This window comes from Condylostylus longicornis, unplaced genomic scaffold (assembly GCF_029603195.1).
Source record: "Condylostylus longicornis isolate FDR11 unplaced genomic scaffold, ASM2960319v2 ptg000010l, whole genome shotgun sequence".
NCBI lineage: Eukaryota > Metazoa > Arthropoda > Insecta > Diptera > Dolichopodidae > Condylostylus > Condylostylus longicornis.
The window spans coordinates 987,281-1,006,923 of record NW_026577979.1 but is presented as its reverse complement, the minus strand read 5'-3'; the positions used below and the strand labels follow the sequence as shown (position 1 = coordinate 1,006,923).

General features: G+C 22.9%; 1 protein-coding gene across 1 annotated transcript in view; it reads left to right on the top strand.

Annotated features, from left to right (window-relative positions):
• LOC129618831 (myosin-G heavy chain-like) overlaps positions 1-19,643 on the top strand; it is a 190,061-nt gene that overhangs the window by 126,209 nt on the left and 44,209 nt on the right. The window lies entirely within an intron of this gene.

Sequence of the window (19,643 nt, the reverse complement as noted above, 5' to 3'; positions counted from 1 at the left end):
ATATATCCTTGATATTAAAATCAATTTAATTTTCTTATAATTAATTTAAAAATATTGAAGAATCTTGGGGCTGAAATGTATTCTTTACAGCATTTCTTTACATTATAGATTTTTACATTATTAGAAAATACAAAATTCTTGTAGATTTCTTAAAATTAAAATTGAAAATTTAATAATTGTAATTTATTTTTAAAATGAAAATTAAATTTACAAGATTTTAAGAAAATGTCGAACTTATACAAAAAAATTTATTAATTAAAAATTTATGATTTTTCAATTTTTTTTTTGAAAATTTTTATAACAAGAATTTTATTAATATAATTTTAACATTTTCAATATTTACTTTTAATTTTATGAAATTTATTAAAAGTAATTTAAAAAAAAAAGAAAGGAATTGAAAGAAGCACTTTTACACTTTTAAATTATTTAAAATTCGAAATTAGTGTAGGCAAACGTGTAAACAAATTATTAAAATATTCTGGTTGTTAATATTTTTGAATTTCAGAAAAATTTTCATATTTGTAAAGTACGTTTTATATATTATGACGACTGAAATATTCTGTAAATATACATAAGCCACAAATAAAATAATATTGCCTCTCATACAAAGATCACGTCACTCTCATACGAATTATTAAAATCGAATGTCGTGCTTTTTATAATTTACTTGAGTAAATATGCCAAATGCAGGTTCTCAAGCAGAAAAGATTATTACAGATTATTAGAGAGAAGATTTTTGTTTGTTTGGAGCAAAATTAATGTTCAGATGCATGCGAGTACTCTCTTACTTTCCTCTCTATTCAATGATTAGAGATGAAAGTTTGACGATTTTTATGTCCTCAAATTTTGTCTTTAAATTTATTTCTGTACCATATATTGAATTTTAAGAATTCTTAAGTTTTTCCCATAAGCTTCTCACATTCTCTTAAGGTCTTCATTTTCAAAAAGAAAGTAAATGACATTAGTTTTTCGGCTTACTTAAGTTTTTAATGTAAATACTCTTGCTATATTTATTAGCATTATTACTGTGGGTTTTTAAAATTAATCTTTTTAAATTATCGAAAACTATTTCAAATTATTTAAAATTCTTTTATATTAATAATTATACCAAAAGAATTTAATTTAAAGTTAGAACTTCAAAATCATTATTATGAGAATATGAAAAGTCAAAGTTATTGAATAAAAAATTTTTTTTTTTTCAATTTTAGTTTATTATTTAAGTTCATTTTGAAAAATTTTTCTTTAATTTTAACAAAATTTAATTTATTCTTGAATAGAAAATGAATTTTCCCTTTTTTCATTTTGTTAATAGTTTTCTTTTTTTAAGAAAATTATAACTAGAAAAAAAAACTACGTAGAGAAAAATTGTAAAAGTAGGAAAACAATAAAATGTGTTATGTATGCAAAATATATAAAATTAACTCGAGGACTTTTTCTTTCTTTATTCTATTAGCACAAACATTCATATTCATTTTCGTATACAAGTGTATGTATTCATATTCCACAAGTGTATACAAGTGAGTGTATAAATCGCACCTATGGCGTAACATTAAAATATTTCAAAAATTTAATTTATATGAAGTTTTTAAAACTCAAAATTTACTAATATTTTTATTACACTGCAAAACTGCTATATTCAAATTAGAGCATCAAAACCTATTTTAAATAAGAGTAGAAGAGTGCGAAATTTCAAAATTAGGCAGTATTTTTTTAACTAATTGTTCGTGTTGACAGCACGTATAGTATTATCTTTAAAATTATTCTAAAATGCTCAAAATAACATTATAGTAAGAGAGTATTTTTCTGCTACCAGCATTTTGTGTTGCGACAGTATTATTTTATAGCTGCAATCACATCAAGTTTTACTGCATTAATATATTGAAGAGCACACGGGAAAAGCAATTGTTTACCTTTTCATTATTTTTTGGAAAGATTTTTAGTGTATTATTATACAAACATAACATTTAACATTACATTTGTTATATTGTTTTTTAAAAAAGAAAATTATTTAGTATGTAATAGTTTTAGCTTCTATAATAATCTTTATTAAAAACTACATCGTTATACAATATACACACACATACATATGTGTTACAGAGTGGTAACAGAGTTTTGTATGTAAATTGCACTCCATATTCTGGAGAACTTAAAGTTTTTTTAAAAAAAAATAAACTTATCGAATTTCGTTTGTCAGTCATAAATAAATGTCATCTGTTCATTATTTCTCTATACGAGTACAGTCAATAATAAATCTATTCAGAAATTCTGAAATACGGGATGGCAATTTTACAAATCTTTGATGTTTTAGTTAATTTCATAAAATGAATCAATTAAATGAATAACAAGGAATCTTATTGTCATAGAGAATGAATTAAAATTTCAAATTTTTTAAATAAAATTTTTTAAAAATAAATTTTTCTTCTTCAAATAATTATTTATTCAAGAATACAATTAAATTTAATACAGTATTTTCTAAAAATCAAAAAAAAAACTTTCTCTTAATGAAACCAAAAAATTTCCCTTAAATTATAAAATTTTCATTTTCTTTAAAATTAACATTTCCTGTCTACAAAATATACGTTAACTTAAATTTTCTTTGATCTTCTCAATCTGACATTGATGGCAGCGAACTCTGCTTTACCATTTACAAACCCTGTACTGTTGTATAAGTACGTGTATGAACAAACATTATAAAACAAAATTTTGTTTTATACTTTTTTCTATATCTCTTTCTATATGTATAAAGAGAAATAATAAATAATAAAAAGAATTGGAAAAACAAAAATTAAAAGCAGTAAAAACAGAGAGGATTTTTGCTATTTGAAGATTAAAGAAAGCTTCAGGTTTTTGAACTTTTTCTTTTTTTTTCACCAATTTTCTCATATTTTTGTATTTTTCAAGTAAAAGAAAAAAATTAATAATAAAAAATGCATAAATAATTTTTTTGTTTGTTTTAAATTCGCATATTTATATTTTGCTTACGTATTAAAAATTTAATATTAAAAAAACAATAACTTTTTTATTTTATATTTACAATAAATAAGTTCGTATATATGCAAGTGAATTGTAAAATTATAATAAAATTTTTTTCTTTATTTTAGAAATGAATTTTAGAATATTTTTTTTGTAAAATTAATTTAGATAAAATTTATAACGATTTATACAAGATAAAGAAGAAAACTAAAGAATATTACAAATTCATACCCCTAGAAGTATGCAATAAATTACAAAAATTAAATTGAATTAAGGGATAGAGGGTGTAGAATGTACATAATTTGTAATTTTCAAATATATTTCGCTGTTATATTACGTTCTATTGTTCCTATAAAATGATTTAATTAAGATTGTAAATTTTAAGAAATTTACGTCTATATTCATACATTAATGCAAGTATACTAAAGGAGAAATTGAATTTAATTGATAACAAACTTAGAGGAGTTTTAATTAAAAAATTTAAATAAAATTATGAGATCAAACTGCAATACTTTGTGATGTAATTTACAAAAATTAAAATTTAATGCTACAAAAAAATTTAATATTACAAAAAAGTTCTTATTTTGCCGAATTGAAAATTGATTGAGCAAATCATTACACATTTTTTTTTTAAATTATTTATTGCAAGTCAATAAATTTGTTATTGGATTAAATACTAACATTTTTAAATTCCACTTTTCTTTTTTCTGTACATATTCCTCTGAAAATATCACATTAATCTGGAGATATTTCGTGAAATTAATCAAACATTCCAATTTAAGTAGCCATATTTAATGGTATATATCATGATATAATAAAATTATATCATGACATTTGAATAAAATTAAATTACCTCTAAATTAGTGAATTCTATATTAAAAATTTACCAGGATAAATTACCCAGGATAACCGTATGTATAAATCATTTGTCAAATATTGAAATCAAATTTTATTTTATTCTTTCCAGGAAAAATGACAATTTTCCAATTCAATAATATTTTGTCAACACTTTTAATATATGATATTAATTTAAAAAAAAAAAAAAAATTTCTCATGAAAATTTTACAAAAAAAATATTTTTCTCAAAATTTTCATAAGAAATATTTTTTCTGTCGCATTTGGTTTTAATGATCCTTATAATAATAAGAAGAAAAATTAAATAATTTTCTCTTTAAAATTTTTGGTATTTGGTTCCTCTTCTATAATATTATCTAGAAATTTTCTAGTTACATAATTTTCAAGTGGATATACGATTATCCAAAAAAAAAAAAAAACAAAATAGAAAATCATAAAAATTATAAAATAATAAATTCTGAAAAAATCAATTCAAGCATAAAATATGATATCCTTTTTCCTTTTTAAATTATATCATGTTATACTTACAATATGTCTAAGTATATACATTTAGATTTGTATTAGAAATTTTATGTTCTGTAAAATATAATGAGACAAGAAAGTTTTATATACATGCATTATACTTATATATGCACTTATATAATGTGTTTGTAGACAATATGTATATATTTATGTATACATTTCAATAATAACAAAAATATAAAATTATAAATAAATATTTTTTTTTTAAACTTCATATAAGAAAAACTAAAGAATTTCACTTGAAAATTTCTTGAAAAAAAATTGTTTTTTTTTTTATTTTTCTTTAAGAATATTTTTGTAACTGTATGTTTACCTTTTTAATATAAAAAAAATTATAGAAGAAAAACAAAAATAACTTTAAGTATAATAAAAATTTAATTTTAAGTAAATATTCAATATTTCTCTATATATGTATATAATTTTTAATGAATTTTAATTAATCGTGTTTCGTTTATAATCCTTTATATTTTATAATTTTGTTTTAAATATTAGTTTAGGAGTAGGTAAAAATTAGCAGATTGGGTTTCATTTAATTATTTCTAATCCAGTAATGTCATACGAGAAAGTAATTGCCTGCAATGTTGCCGATATAATATTCTCATTTGATATGCAGTAGGAGAACGGAAAATGTTAATTACTATTGTATTAAAAGCTTGCAACTAAATAAAATCTCTCTCTTCTGTTATAATTGTCACGTACTGCAGAACAATATTATTTTCCAAGTTCATTGCTCATAAAATTAATTTCATCTCTGACATAAAGAAAGAGAGATCAGTATGGGAAGAATTTTTTTTTTTGAGAATGAAGATTAATTTCAATATAAAAATGAATTTATTTCTCATTTTGTGTATTCCTTAATTACATTATGTTACGATAGTTTCGCTACCTATACCTAGTAAACTCAATAACGTAAGAAACTGGTTCATAGTTATCTTTAATATCATGTACTAGTCCTATACTCCCTGGAGCGAAGTAGAATAAAAATTATATTATGCTCGCAAAATTTCCTTCAGACAAACTCTAATATTTATTATACTAAGTCTCTGATTCATTAAATGTTTACATTTAAAATTAAATTCTTGGTAAATAAATTTGTACATATACACATATTTTCATATACACATATACGTACAGTTACATTTAATAATTATACTTAAAGACTTAGAGTTGTTCTAAATTTTCCATATTGTTGCACTTAAAATGTGTGTAAGTTCAATATACTCAAAATTTATTTTTGTTTTTTTTTGACAAATATACTTAAATAAATCCGTCCATATGTATATATTTTTGTACATATGTAATATTATGTTAACGTACATTTACATTAGAAAAAATTTTTTTTAAATCTCTTTGGTGAATTGAGCATAAAAAGGTTTATATTTTTCCCTTTTTTTTTTTCATATTTTAACAAAATTATGTCAGCACCGGTGAATACTTTTTTCATTTCCATTTTAATTTTTTTTTTTTATTCTTTTTTTTTTCCATTTGTAATGTTGATGAAATGTAAAATATAATTTTTAGGTCAGCAAGAGAGAAAACGAGAGAGAGAAAGAGAGAGAGAGAATTTTTTTTACTTTTGTAAAGATTAGAAAATATTTAAAAATAGGACAAAACTAAAAGTAAACAAACAAAAAAAATTTTGAAGTGAGCATAAAATTTTTCATTTTTTTAAGGACACAAAAATATAAAAATATTTTCTACGACACATGAATGTTATATTAAAATATTTATAATATATATGTGTGTATAATTTTATTCTAAATACGTACAATATTTAAAAAATATTAAAGTTTACATATGTGACTTTTTAAATTTACATAATAAATGTAAAAATATATACATGTATAACAATAATATATAGGACATTTAATTTATGTATATAAATGTACAAAAAAAAAAAAAGAGTAAGTAAATAAATTGTTGAAATATTTTTCTAGATATTAAAATCTCAAGAGATTTAATATTATACGCTAAAGGTAAATTTATGGATACCAGAAAAGTCAGAGTTAAAAAGTACCTAACCAGAGTTACAAAGAACAAAAAGAAAAAATGAGAATTATTTCATTTGAGAGAAAAACAAAAATATTCACATATCTCAAATATTTTGACAAATTTGGTGAAATTATTTTGAAGAGAGAAATTTTATGTGGAGGTAAAAATTACTATACATGTCAGTAATGTCTACCTATACATATAGTGTAGTCTTTCTTCTTCTGTTATGTTAATTTACTATATTGTCTTATAAATGCTCTTTAAAGGGTATAATTCTCTTCCATAGTACTTTTCATAACTACTTGAAATAAAATGAAATTAAACTAATAAAGCAATTTTTGTTTTTTTTTTTTTTAATTTTTATTTTTGAATTTAGAAAATTTTCTCTAGAGAAAATTTAATTTAATTTTTTTTTTTTATCTCATATTTTTGTTCATGTTTTCTTTTTCTTTGTTTATGTTTGCTTATATAATATCAGAAATGTTTTTTATTTTTAAAGTGTTTTTAAATTATTCTTAAGAATATTATTTAAGGATAATTCAAAAAAACACTTTTAAAAGAAAACATTTATTTTTGAAAATAGAGTAGGAAATTAGAAAATTTTAATATTAAATATGAATATGTAAAATGTGTTTTTTCTTACGTCTATATTTATGTACTTGAGTGTATATAATATAACTTTAAGAAAATATTTATGTTTGTATAAGTAGTCGTATACTAGATAATAAATATTATTATAGTAGGCAGAAAGATGTCAATGTACTTAAAATTATTCTTTTATAATTAGACTTTTATTTTAGATAATCTTATATACATGATAATTGTATAAGAGTATATACATACATATATAAATAAATTGTTTTATAATTATTAATAATAATATATTAATATATTTATTATGTTTATAATAATTAAGAATATCAAAATTAAATGTAATTAAAAACCAAAAATTATATTACTTATTTATTTTCTAAAAAAAAAATATTTTTCTTAATTAGTTTATGTATATATGTAGATTAAATTATATATATTTACGAAGATCTTACGAATTAAAAGTACTCTTGAATTTGAATAAAGAGTCTGGAGTAGATTTTTATAGAGATTTTTTTTAACATAGTACTTTAAATCAATATTTAATAACTTTTAAACAAAATTTCATTAATTTTATTAATGAACATGTACTTAGACAATTTTTTATACATAATGTATAGGTTAATTACCTAGATAGTTATTGTTGATATTGTTATTTAAATTTTTAAAGAAATTCAAGTATAATTTCGGTATAATACTGTAAGAATTTAATATTTATTCAAATGTCTGAATAATATTTGAAATTATAGACATACAATTTTTGAAATATTAAAGTTCTTTCTGAAAAAAAATTAATAAAATTATTGGTATTGTTGAATATTGTAGAATATTAAATTAATTTAATGGTATTGAAGAATATTTAATTAATAAAATTATTGGTATTTGTTGAAAATTATTTGAATTAAATTTCAAAATGAACAATATTGCCTCTCTGCCGGAGAGATATTGTTCAAAGTGATATATGTAAGTAGTTTCATATTTCGGCTTTATATTCAATTATAACACATCGGTTGACATAATGAAAAACTTTAGCGGCAGAATACGCATTTCAAATTCAAATTCGTACATTTACTCTTTAATTGAATTGCTCTCTCAATTCTCACTGTTGAGAATTATTGCACTGAGCTTACTCAATTGAGTTAATTTATTTCTGTTATATAACTTTAAGAATCATGTAAACTTTTTTAATGCCCAACTTCAAGTTTTGATATTTTACTCCTCCCTTTGCCATTTATTAAAATTTACTAATTGAGTACCCCAAAATAACTGTTAATTGAATCATTTTATATAAGTACACAAAGGTACATTATACTTTTAATAGTATTAATTAATAATTTTTACTATCTTATAACTGTCATACTACATAACATACACTATTTAATTAAAACATTTTCACCCCAAAAATATTTCATATATATATATGAAATAACAATTTCAAATCATATGTATAACATGTTAGAGTGTTAAATATTTTAACAGTATATAGGAAAACAAGTGACACAATCAATTTTGTCACTTTAAGTGACAGCAAAATATAGTTACTGTTATTACATTTTTTATATCAAATAAAAACTGTATATATACATATACTTTTGTATATGAATCATTTAAATGAATTTGATTTAATTAAATTATATGTTGAAAAATATATTACAGTTAGTAATCTAACATAATGTTTTTTTTTTTAATTAACAATATTATTTAATATATTTATGTCGTATATATGAGTTTTATATTTGAATGTTGTAACAGTGTTATATAGAATTTTAATTGAGAAATTGAGTAAATGTAAAAAGAAATTATTGTAATTTTGAGAAAATTATAATATGAGATGAGACAAGAGAATAATTGCATACAAGTAGTTTTACAATACAAAGTATTTAAAGAGTATTTAACAGTGTGTTGAATTTTTCACAAAATTCGTATATTTTATTTGGAAAAGGTAGCAAAGGACAAAAGTATATTACTTATACAGGAAATTTAAAAGATTTATATAACAAGTTCATTAAGAGTCTGTCTACAGTTACTTTTAATGTGTTTTGTAGATAACATCGCTTTCGTCTTTAAGATAACTTTAATATTGATTAAATTTACATGTCCATTTATATATATATTATTAAAAATATCTTACAAATGCAGTTTTTAACTTGTCCACTTCCATATCCAATTCAATATCATTCCACATAAATCTTCATCAAACAAAAAAAAAAAAATTCACGAGAAACAGCAACAAAAAAAATATATATATATTTTTTTCCTCACATATTGTCTTTAACATTTTATAGGTCTAATCACATTATATCCTTGTATTTTGTTAATTTTTTTTTTTTAAGGACAATACACCATTAGTTCGACAACATTCGCCAGAATACAATAATATTGCCATATAAAGTAGGAATGTCTTGTTGTTGTAATTTCTTTTACTGTTCTTAATTTTTGTTCTTCCTGTTTATTGTCTTAAACATGTGTTTCTAATCATATTTTTCTATCAGTGATGCTGATGATGTACCAAATTACGTCCCTTTTTATTAAAGTTTAACTACTTTTTTTGTTTCCTTTCTTCTTTATTATAGGTATATAGACTATAAACAAGAAAATATTATCCGACGAAATATATAAGAATAGGAAAAACAAAAAATAAACACGAAAACTAACTACATATATCCTTTTGTTTTAATATGTTTTTCGGTAATACACACATATACAAATACATATATATATAATAGGTATATAATTTAATAAAAGAATAAGCATCCCTCATTCTTAAAATGTCTGCTATAGATAAGAAATCCAAAAAATAGAAAATACCATACAAAATATCAATGATTTCATGTGTGTGTGTGTGCACATAACCTGAAAATGAATAGTGAACAACTGTTTAATATAATAAATTTTCACGTCTTTTCAAAGTCATTTATAACAAATTCAACATAAACATATACATTCATTGTATTACATTTTATATTGGTTGTATTGAAGGAAAAAAAAAATTCGTTTTGGACATTATTATATCAACATGTTTAGTTAAAAGAAAACCTTATTGTATGTATAAATCATATACTATATAGTGTTGTTAAAATTATATTACAAATTATAGGTCCTTTGAGATTTGTTCTTGAAAAAAATTTTCTTAAGTAATATTGCTGCTGTTGAAAAATTAAAGCAAAAAAGAAAAAAGGAAATCAAATAAGAGTAAAATACAAAAAAAAAAAAATAGGAACCCAACTGTTTTGTGTCTTTTCCTTCTGGATTTGATACACTTTTAGTATAATTATTTAAGAAAATTTCGAAAAGAATTTTGGTAGGATCTGTTTTCAGTTCTTGTTTTATTAGTTCTTTAATAAATTCAAGGATTTATATCTTTGTTCAAATGTAGGTACTAATTTTATGTAGTAATTAAAAATATTGTCTTTGATGCTGTGAAGTTTTTGATGTTTTTCAAATTTTCAATTTGGTTTTTTTTTAATTTATGAATTTAATTATCAATAATATGCAAAGTCCTTATTCTTACTTTTTAAAAATAACTAAATTTCAAGTAAGAATACCGCTACTTTTAAGATACTTTTTTTTTCTTCCCTCCCGGGACCGAGGCCTTTAAGGCCCTCTTGCCATTATAGGACACTTACCATCATAAGGGTAATAAACCAAATTTAAGAATAGTTTTACAACTACCAGCGTTATAAGGAAGCCATCTACAGTTTAATAGAATAACTATTTGGATATTTAGAAATTTTACCTCATAAAATGTTACCATTCCTTCTTTCTAGAATTAAATTATAGATGATCGAATTTTTTGAATCATATTATTACGAAGAAGACGCACGTCCACATTGAAATAGTACGCAGTTTGTATTGGAAATGCAAAGATGTCCTTATTATCCTATCCTTATTGACCGTGAAGTGAAAAAAATAAAAGCAAATTTATTCTTAGTCTCACACAATATGCTTTATTCTATTTGATTAACGATTCAATGCTTTTATTGATTTGAAATGGGAAAAAAAAGAATTTATGACATCCCGAACATATTATACTTGTAAAATAGTACAATCACGTACATTTACACATACAATTTAAGAAGTATATATACGTTACAATATGTACGAGTTTAAATAGCAGATTTTTCTTAAATGTCAATCAGAAGAAATATTCCTTTTAACTTCAAAAGATTTCCGATTTTGTGTTGATTATTTTTTTAATATACACATATTATATGCTGCGCTACGTAGCTATACACAAGATATATGATTTACGATAAGGGTAGAAGACGCAATCCTATGTAGTCATGTAGTAAGAGTATATCTTCATAGAAGTAAAACAAAAAAATTTAAGAAATGCTTGAATTAATGTCCAGTTTCGTAATTTTACCATTGTTTAATTTTGAACTTTAAAATTATTTAAATGAGTAAGCTGAGAAAATGAGAAATAAAATACTGCAAAAGTGCAAACTAGTTAACATAAAATTATTTTCCGTAATATGCGAGAGTTTTACATTCTATGCTCCAAGAGAGCATTGTATTCACATATTTATATATTTATAATTTATATGAAAAATCGTGGTGGTATGACAGGACAGGCGACAGCAGTATGTTACATTAAAAATTAGAAAAGAAAAAAATTAAAAAAAAAAATTCTCTTTCTCTCAAGAGGATATGCTTAGATTTGAACCTAAAAATAAATTTATAAACAATAAATCGATAAAATTTAAGTATTTTATAACTTAACAACACTCAAAAGTATAAAGTTACAAATCACATGTGTCGGTATAATAAATAACAGTGAATGTGTCTGAAATCCAATATCACCTTAGAAAATCATTGTATTGATGACAATATAACAATTTGTTTTTATTTATATGAAAAGAATTTTAAGAAATTTTTATTAGAATTTAACCATTTTTATAATTTTTCATTCAAAAAGTGAGAAATATTTGAAACATAAGGGCAGTTCTCGTTTTAATTAAAATATGTTTTCTCGAGAGATTTAATATTCGTGTTTTTAAAACTCTTGTACAATTATTAATGGTTGCTGTAAAATATCAGTGATTTTTTGATTATGTGCCTGTGTGCCATTGAAGTATTTTACTAACATAGAGCTGTGAAATGTTTTAAAAGACTCCAGTTTGAAAAATTCACAAAATATTTTCAAACTTCGACATCATGACCAAATGCCGCTCATTAAATGAAAAATGAACCTCATGTCCTAAAATAATAGGAATAACATAAGAACATTAAAAATGAAAGTTATTGAAATCACAGAAATGAAGGAGGAAATGCAATTCCTGACTATCAGTTAACATTTTCATAAATATTATTTTTCAATAAAATTTCCAAATTTTCTTATTAAAGTTTACTGCCCTTTAGAAATCTTATTCGAATTAAAATTTAAAAACATTTCTTTATTAACAGAGTTCAATATCAATTGCATTGATAAAAAACGTTCTAATATTGCGGAAAAGTATAGAACGAATTTACATTTGCATTATATAAAAGTGAGATAGTCAAACAATCTCCAAAGAGCTCTATGTTTTGTGCATAACATTAAAATAATATAAAAATTTTCATGTCCTTCAATTTTTGTAATATTATATTCTTTGAGGGCATTGAAATTTTTTTCGTCATAAATTTCTTCCAAGGACTTTCACATAGGCAATGAATGTATCCTTGACATTTTATTAAAAAAAAAAGGATCTTTTCAATTCTTTAATATAAAACTCACCCCTTCTTATTAAATTTTTTTTTATTTTTTGTGTATATAGGTAATGTGTCAAAGAATTATATAACTGTAATACTATGGACCCACGCAAAGATTTCAAAAATATTTCTTTTTTTATTTCATGTTTTGTTTGACAAAAAACGTTTGTTAATTTTTTTATTTTTTATTGTTGTTTCTGAAAATTTTCGATTTTTATTCTCTTAAATAATTTGTAGCCTTCAGAGGGGTTAAAATTCTGTTGCAAACAGGGAGAATATGTGAGAGGTTTGAAATGAAAATAGAGAATAAAATTTCGCACGAAAATTTATTTGCAAAAAAAATAACAAAAAGAAGAGAAACAAAAGTTATAATTTAAAAATCACAACTTTTTTTGTACACAATTCGACCTTTAAATACCCATGAGGGTTTTTTCCCAATTTAAAAAAAATAAGAAGAAGCAAATAATATATGAAAAGAAAAATTGCTATGATCCTGGCATTTTGAATTTTTCATTTCATTTTTTGGTAAAGTTTTCATTATTACACGTGAGTAAGAAAAGTGGAAAAAAAAAACCAAAAGTTGATAAAAAAAAAATGGAAAATTCAAGAAAATTTTAAAAAAATTTCCTGATTTTCTTATACATAGATTTCTTATCCTTTCTTTCAATCTTATATAAAAAATTTATTTTCATATTAATTTTTGTTTTTTAAAATAAGTTTTTGACATTTTAATTTTAAAAGAGTTGAAAAAGATAAGCCTAACAAACGAAATGAAGTTTTTTTTTTTTTATTTTCTTCTTGTTTGAAATTTTAAATTTGACTAATGAATTGAATAGAAAGATTTGTGACAGGTTACTTCATATATTGTTGAATTGATTTTAAATATTTTTGCAATTTCTTATTGTAAATGGGCTTCAATAACTCTCTTAAATCAAAAATACTGGTCAGAGTCGATAAGAAATCAGGTTTATGAATGACTTGTATTTTATGAGAAAAATTATTTTAACCCATTCTTTAAAGTGTACATAAGCATATTGTTTTCCCAACCGCATTTTAAAGTAATTCAAATTGATTAAGTATAGTGTGTCACTGCTGAATATACTGGGAAAAAGTGACTTAATGACCATCACTTCATTTAGTATGAAAATTTTTAATAAAATCCAGAAATTTAATTATTTACCAAAGTGTCACAGAATTAAATTTTTCACAAAACTTTTATTATTTTTTCATTAAGAGTTCAATTAGAACAAAACATTGCACTAGATTTCATCAATTTATTGTGTCAAATAAGTATTTCCACTCATTCATCTACTAATTTATAGTTGACATTAATTTTACTGTACTCATTGTGCTTTCAAAAATTTAATAAGGTTGTTCAAAATTTTAATTGCTATTCGTTATTATTGTGGCATATAAAAATGGTGTATTCCTTCCATTAAAAACTTTTTATAACAAAATTTTAGCAATCAACTCAAAAAAAAATTTTTTTTGTTTTGTTTCTCATATACACTGAAAAAAAATGTGATATGAAAACTTTAATATTCTTGTGAAAAAAACCAAAAAAAAGTTTACATTTTAAACGGTTCAATAAGCTTTGACATTAATTTTTACCAGCTCCCACCCCATCTCTAAATATACAAACATACAAATACATTGATACATACTGACACAATAAATATTTATTTTTATTACTTTTAAAAAAAAATTTTTTTTGTGTTTATTTATTTTTGTTTTTTTGTTTATGGCGTGTGAGTTGATTTAACAAGGGGTTTTTCCATATTTTGTCTTTTTTTGATGTTTTTAAAATGAAAAAGTTTTCTAATTTTCAAAAAGTTCTCAAGGAAAAAGGCAAAAAAAAAAACAAAAAATAAACACAAACAGAATAAAAATATAGAAAAAAAAAGTAAAAAAAAAAAAAAAACCTTAAAAAAATGAATTGTTTTCTATAGGAAAAATTAATAATAACAGTAAATAGATAGAAAAAATGTAGAAATAAATAAACAAAAAAATTAAAACTAATTTTTTTCGATCACGAACTATTAAGAAATAAAAAATGATTTCAACGTTTACGTAAGTGCAGAAATTAAAACTAAATCCTGAACATGCCAACTACAGGTACGTTTATATGTAACATATCTGGGTTGAAACCGAAATCTGGTAGCTTGCTTTAATAAAAATTCGTTAAATTACGTAAAACTAAATCCAATATAGTTGAAAATTATCAAAATTTTAAAAATCTAGAAGGTATTTTTAAAGACAATACTTTGATTTTGATTTATTCTTGAAATTCTTAAATTTATTTTGTGACTCCTTTTTGCAAATATGATGAAAACTGGAGTATTTATTGAAGTAAACAAATTAGTTAATTACTATAACTCTTTTCTAATTTCTAAATTGCACGCTAACAGAAGAATATTTAGATTTTACAATTTATTAGCAGAATAATTATTTAAATTTCCTAAAGTGGGTTTATGGGTTGAACTCTTAAGTGCGGATGTTAAAACAAATATAGAACTTTTGTCCATCTAGTTGCAAATACTAAAATTCTAACGTTTAAGCTTTAATCGCTATATAAAATACATTCAATTTCTATTATTATAGCAAAATCAATATTTTAGTGAAAAGTAACAAAAATTAATTATGTACTAAATTAGAGAATAATAAAGTACGTAAATATCGTCTGATATTAGAGGAAATTCTTCCTATAATTTTACATTAAAAATAATAATTTAAATAATAATGGTATTACGAGTAGGTGTTCCAAGGAAATTTGCAATTATTTGGCTTAATTTTGAGAAAAATTTCAGTTTGAATATGTTGTTTGACTATTACATGTTCTCTACATGCAAAAATTCATTCTATGAGTGCTTACAGTTGCTCATCATAATTTCTTTAATTCAACGTTTTTTTCTGACCGTTTTCAGTGCAAGTAGTTCATGTCTTACTTCATATTCTTCTGGATGATTGCCTAAGTCAAATTACTTTTTAATGATCCCAACACCACACAACTTTCGGGTTTTCATAATTCATCAAATGCACTCCATATACGATAAAGTTTTAAAGTTCAGAAATCTAGGCTTCAAGAGCTTAAAATTTCGACATGCATGAAAATTTTTTTTTTTAAATTTCTTCATAATGCGTCGACTTATTCTAAATAACTTAAACATAATAATATAGAAAAAATTTTTTAATTTTCTTGAAAACTAAAAAAAAAAATATTTTCTTATTAATAAAATAGGAAGGAAAAACAAAAATATTATATTTTTTTTTATTATTATTCCACTCATGGATGCTGAACAAGAAAATTTTGTAAACACCGTCACATAAAACACAACAAAGTCAGGCAGAAAAAAACAAAACAATAATAATAATAATAATAAAAAAGGTAGAAGAAGAGAAGGAGATGATAATAAAACTGTCCCAAATCATCTTTGCTCATGTTTATGTCCTTTTTTTTTTTTGCCATGTTTTTTCTTCCTTTTGGCTAAAACTAACAAAAAAAAATTGAAAAAACAAAAAAAAAAATATAGAAATAGCCGTCACCCATTCCAATTGTCTCTTTTATCTCTCTTCTTCACTAACTTCTTACTTCAATGCATTCAAAAGTTATTGTTTTTGTTTTGGTTTTTTTTTTTTTTTTGTTGCTCAAATATCCTTTTTATCACATTTTCTTGCTTAGTTTTAAGATTTCTTCCGACCTCCTTCCGAAAAATTTTCATATTTTTTTTTTTTTCTAATTTTCTTTTATTTTTTCCATTTTTCTGTTTTTTTTTTTTTTTAATTTTAAGGATCAGTTTTTTTGTTTATTGTCCTTTTTTTTATGGCTTTTGCCTTGTAGTTTTCATTTGAAATAAATGACTGTCTTTATGAGATGGGACAGGACAAAAAAAAAAATAAAAACAAGAAAGAATTAAGAATAATAAAACAAAATTATTATGGGATCGGACGACGAAGAACAAAACAAAAAAAAAAACAATCATAAAAAAATAAAGGAAAAAAAATTGAAAAACAAATCTAAAACTGTTAAAAAAATGTACAGAATACCAAAGTATATTGAAGTGGTCACCAAATATAACTAAGAAACAACAACATAAGAGAGAAGAAGAAAAAAAAGGATGTTTATCTTTATTTTTCCAGTTATTTTATGTTTTTTTTTTTCTTATTTTTCTTTCAGCATTTTGTAAGTTTTCTGCACTCTGGCCCTATTTGTTTGCGTTTTGTTTTTTTTAATATTCTCTTTAAACGGAAATTATTATTGAAAATTGCAAAAGTGTGTCGCAGTTTATATTATGCGATTCACAATGATAAACAAAATTTATTCAGTATTTTAAGGATATTAAGGACTAAATTTGTCTTATACAAGAAATGAAATCTTGTATTTAATCGCTATTATTGTTCTTTTGGATAAAATTTTTTAAAGTACAATTGCAAATGTTTGAAAAATTTCTGGTCAGACAGAAATTTTGGTTACAATTTTCCTGTGTGTTTTTAAATATTTGTACACAATAATATTAAAGATTTTACGATAAAGAGCAAATTTCAAAAAAATATCAAATGACATTAAAATTTTTTGTAAATCAGAAGAAAATTATAATATGAATGCATTCTGATTATTTCTCAAAGGATTTAATTTTATTTTTTTTGATATTCTTTCCTTGTTTAACCCATATCTTCCCGAAATTTTAAATTAGACATTTTTTTTTTTTTGTGAATAACGCTAGTATTATTGCCATATTGCTCATACTAACTCACACATGTGTGTTTATTTTACAGCACACATGCAGTATTATGTGAAACGTACAAGTATAGTAATAAAGTATGTTATGACGTGACATTTTATTTTTAATATAATTCATGTGTCACATGGTAAGCATAGAAAAATTAGGAAAAAAAAAAATGATGAAAAATTTTGTTACCATTTTGTAATGATTTTGTAAAAATTAAAGAAGGATTGCCGAGTGATCTTGAAAAATAAAAATTTGCCTTAAAAAACTATACTTTTTTGTGTGTATATTTGGTTCGAAATCAATATACAAATGGGATGTTAGATAATGCAATAAAAATTTCAGCTCCCATCTAGGCTAAAAATTTCTTTTTTTACTCAGACTCCGTAGGTTTTATTGAATAGCCCGTAATAAGCATGTTTATTGAAATTCATTGAAAAATATGCAAAACTAATACAATTAATCATTAACAATGGTGCAATTAATCATTAGTAATAGTAAATTTCAATTTTTGAGCCGGAATACAACAAATATGTGTAATCAAAAACTTCTTCTTAAACAAATAAAAAGCGTTAACGAGATTATTAAACTCTGATCAAAATGCAATGACACCAACTGCAATAAACTGTAGAAACTCAGATATTTCAGAAGCCAAAATATGATTTGTGTATAAAGGAACTCAAGGTCTTATCATTAGTTTATTACCATTCGAATTGTATTTATTTTCCTAAGATTCAATACAATTGTATCTCATATAGTCTTAGAAATTCAACTAGTAAAGTGCATGGGACTCACTTCTGCTAAAATTTGTACAACTTTAAATCTTAAAATTCACGAATTTACTAAACATGAAAAAAAGAACTGGTAATCCTAAAATTTATCAAAGAAAAAACGGAACAAACAAAGGAAAAAAACTTAAAACTGAAAATCAATTTTTATGCTTTATAAATGTGAATTATACGTGCTCTTTTTTCACAGGATATGTTAAGGAAATACGTTATTTCAAACGTATGCAATTCTGTGTCTGTTCACTTTTAAGTAAAGAACAACAATAACATCAAAAAAAAAGGACGGAAAAATTTGCAAAAAAAAAGAAATGAGAGTGAAAAAGAAAAATTATATTAATTTTGTTATTTCTGTTCTCTCTCTCTCTCTTTCTATCCGTATTTCTTTATTATTCACTTGTTTTCCCACTTTTTTTCATCTCATTCCCAACAAAATTTATTTGGACACGTGCTAAATATTGTGTTTCTTTCCCCTTCTTTAACTATTTTTTGCCACCCTGATTTCTTATTTTTTTTTTCTTTTTTCCATTACTTTTATTGTTTTCTTATTTGAAGTTCAAAATGGTGTCAATAAAGACTTGAATAATTTTGTTTTTTTTTTCTCTGATTTTTCATTTATTGTTGTTGTTTTCGATGCGTGTCTTAATGCGAAAATTGAACGTTTATTAAAAGAGAATTTAACTTCAATTGTGTAAAGTTTTCATTTCTGTGACATTTTATATACCACCCCAATTTTTAACCCCTGAAAAAATACTTTACAATTAGAGTTTTACTTTATACGTCTATAAATGTATATTATATAAGTAAAAGTAAACGTGAGTGTATTTTATATACAGAGACTGAGAGAGTATTTATGAAAAAAGAAAAAAATGCTGAAGGTTAATGATTAAAGAAAGAAGAATTTATTATTGTTGTTTTTGTTGTTGTTGTTGTTATTATTTTCGTATTTTTGCGTATCACCAATATTTTATGCTCTATTCAACATACGAACATAATTTATTTTGCTATGTACTGAAGAGAAGTGTGTATATTGCTGAGAGAGAGGGAGGGTCTATTAATAAGTGAAATATGATTTTGAACTGAAATTTGAGTAGATTAGTGTTCTAAAGTGGATTCGAACATAAATTCATAGCTGTAATTTTTAAAGCATTACGCAAAATATTTATTTAATTCTTAATCTCTTAGTGGAGAATAATAGAGAGTAAATTCGCCGTATTCCTTATAATAAAATTAGGCCAGTATGAAGCCAATTCCAATAAGATCAGAGCTTCTTAATTGGGAGAAAAATTGGTTTTATTTAAGCTTTTCGAGTTTTCTACCAGTTTGCATGCCACTTGTATAAAATATGGCAATACAATTCTGACGTCACCAAATAGATATCTTCTTGACGTTTTCTCACATTAAAGCTGTCACCCAAATCTGATATTACAATAGTTGTCATATAATTTGTGTTCTCAAAATGAACTCAAAAATTCGTTGTTAAGAGAAATTAATTTAAAGCAAAATATAA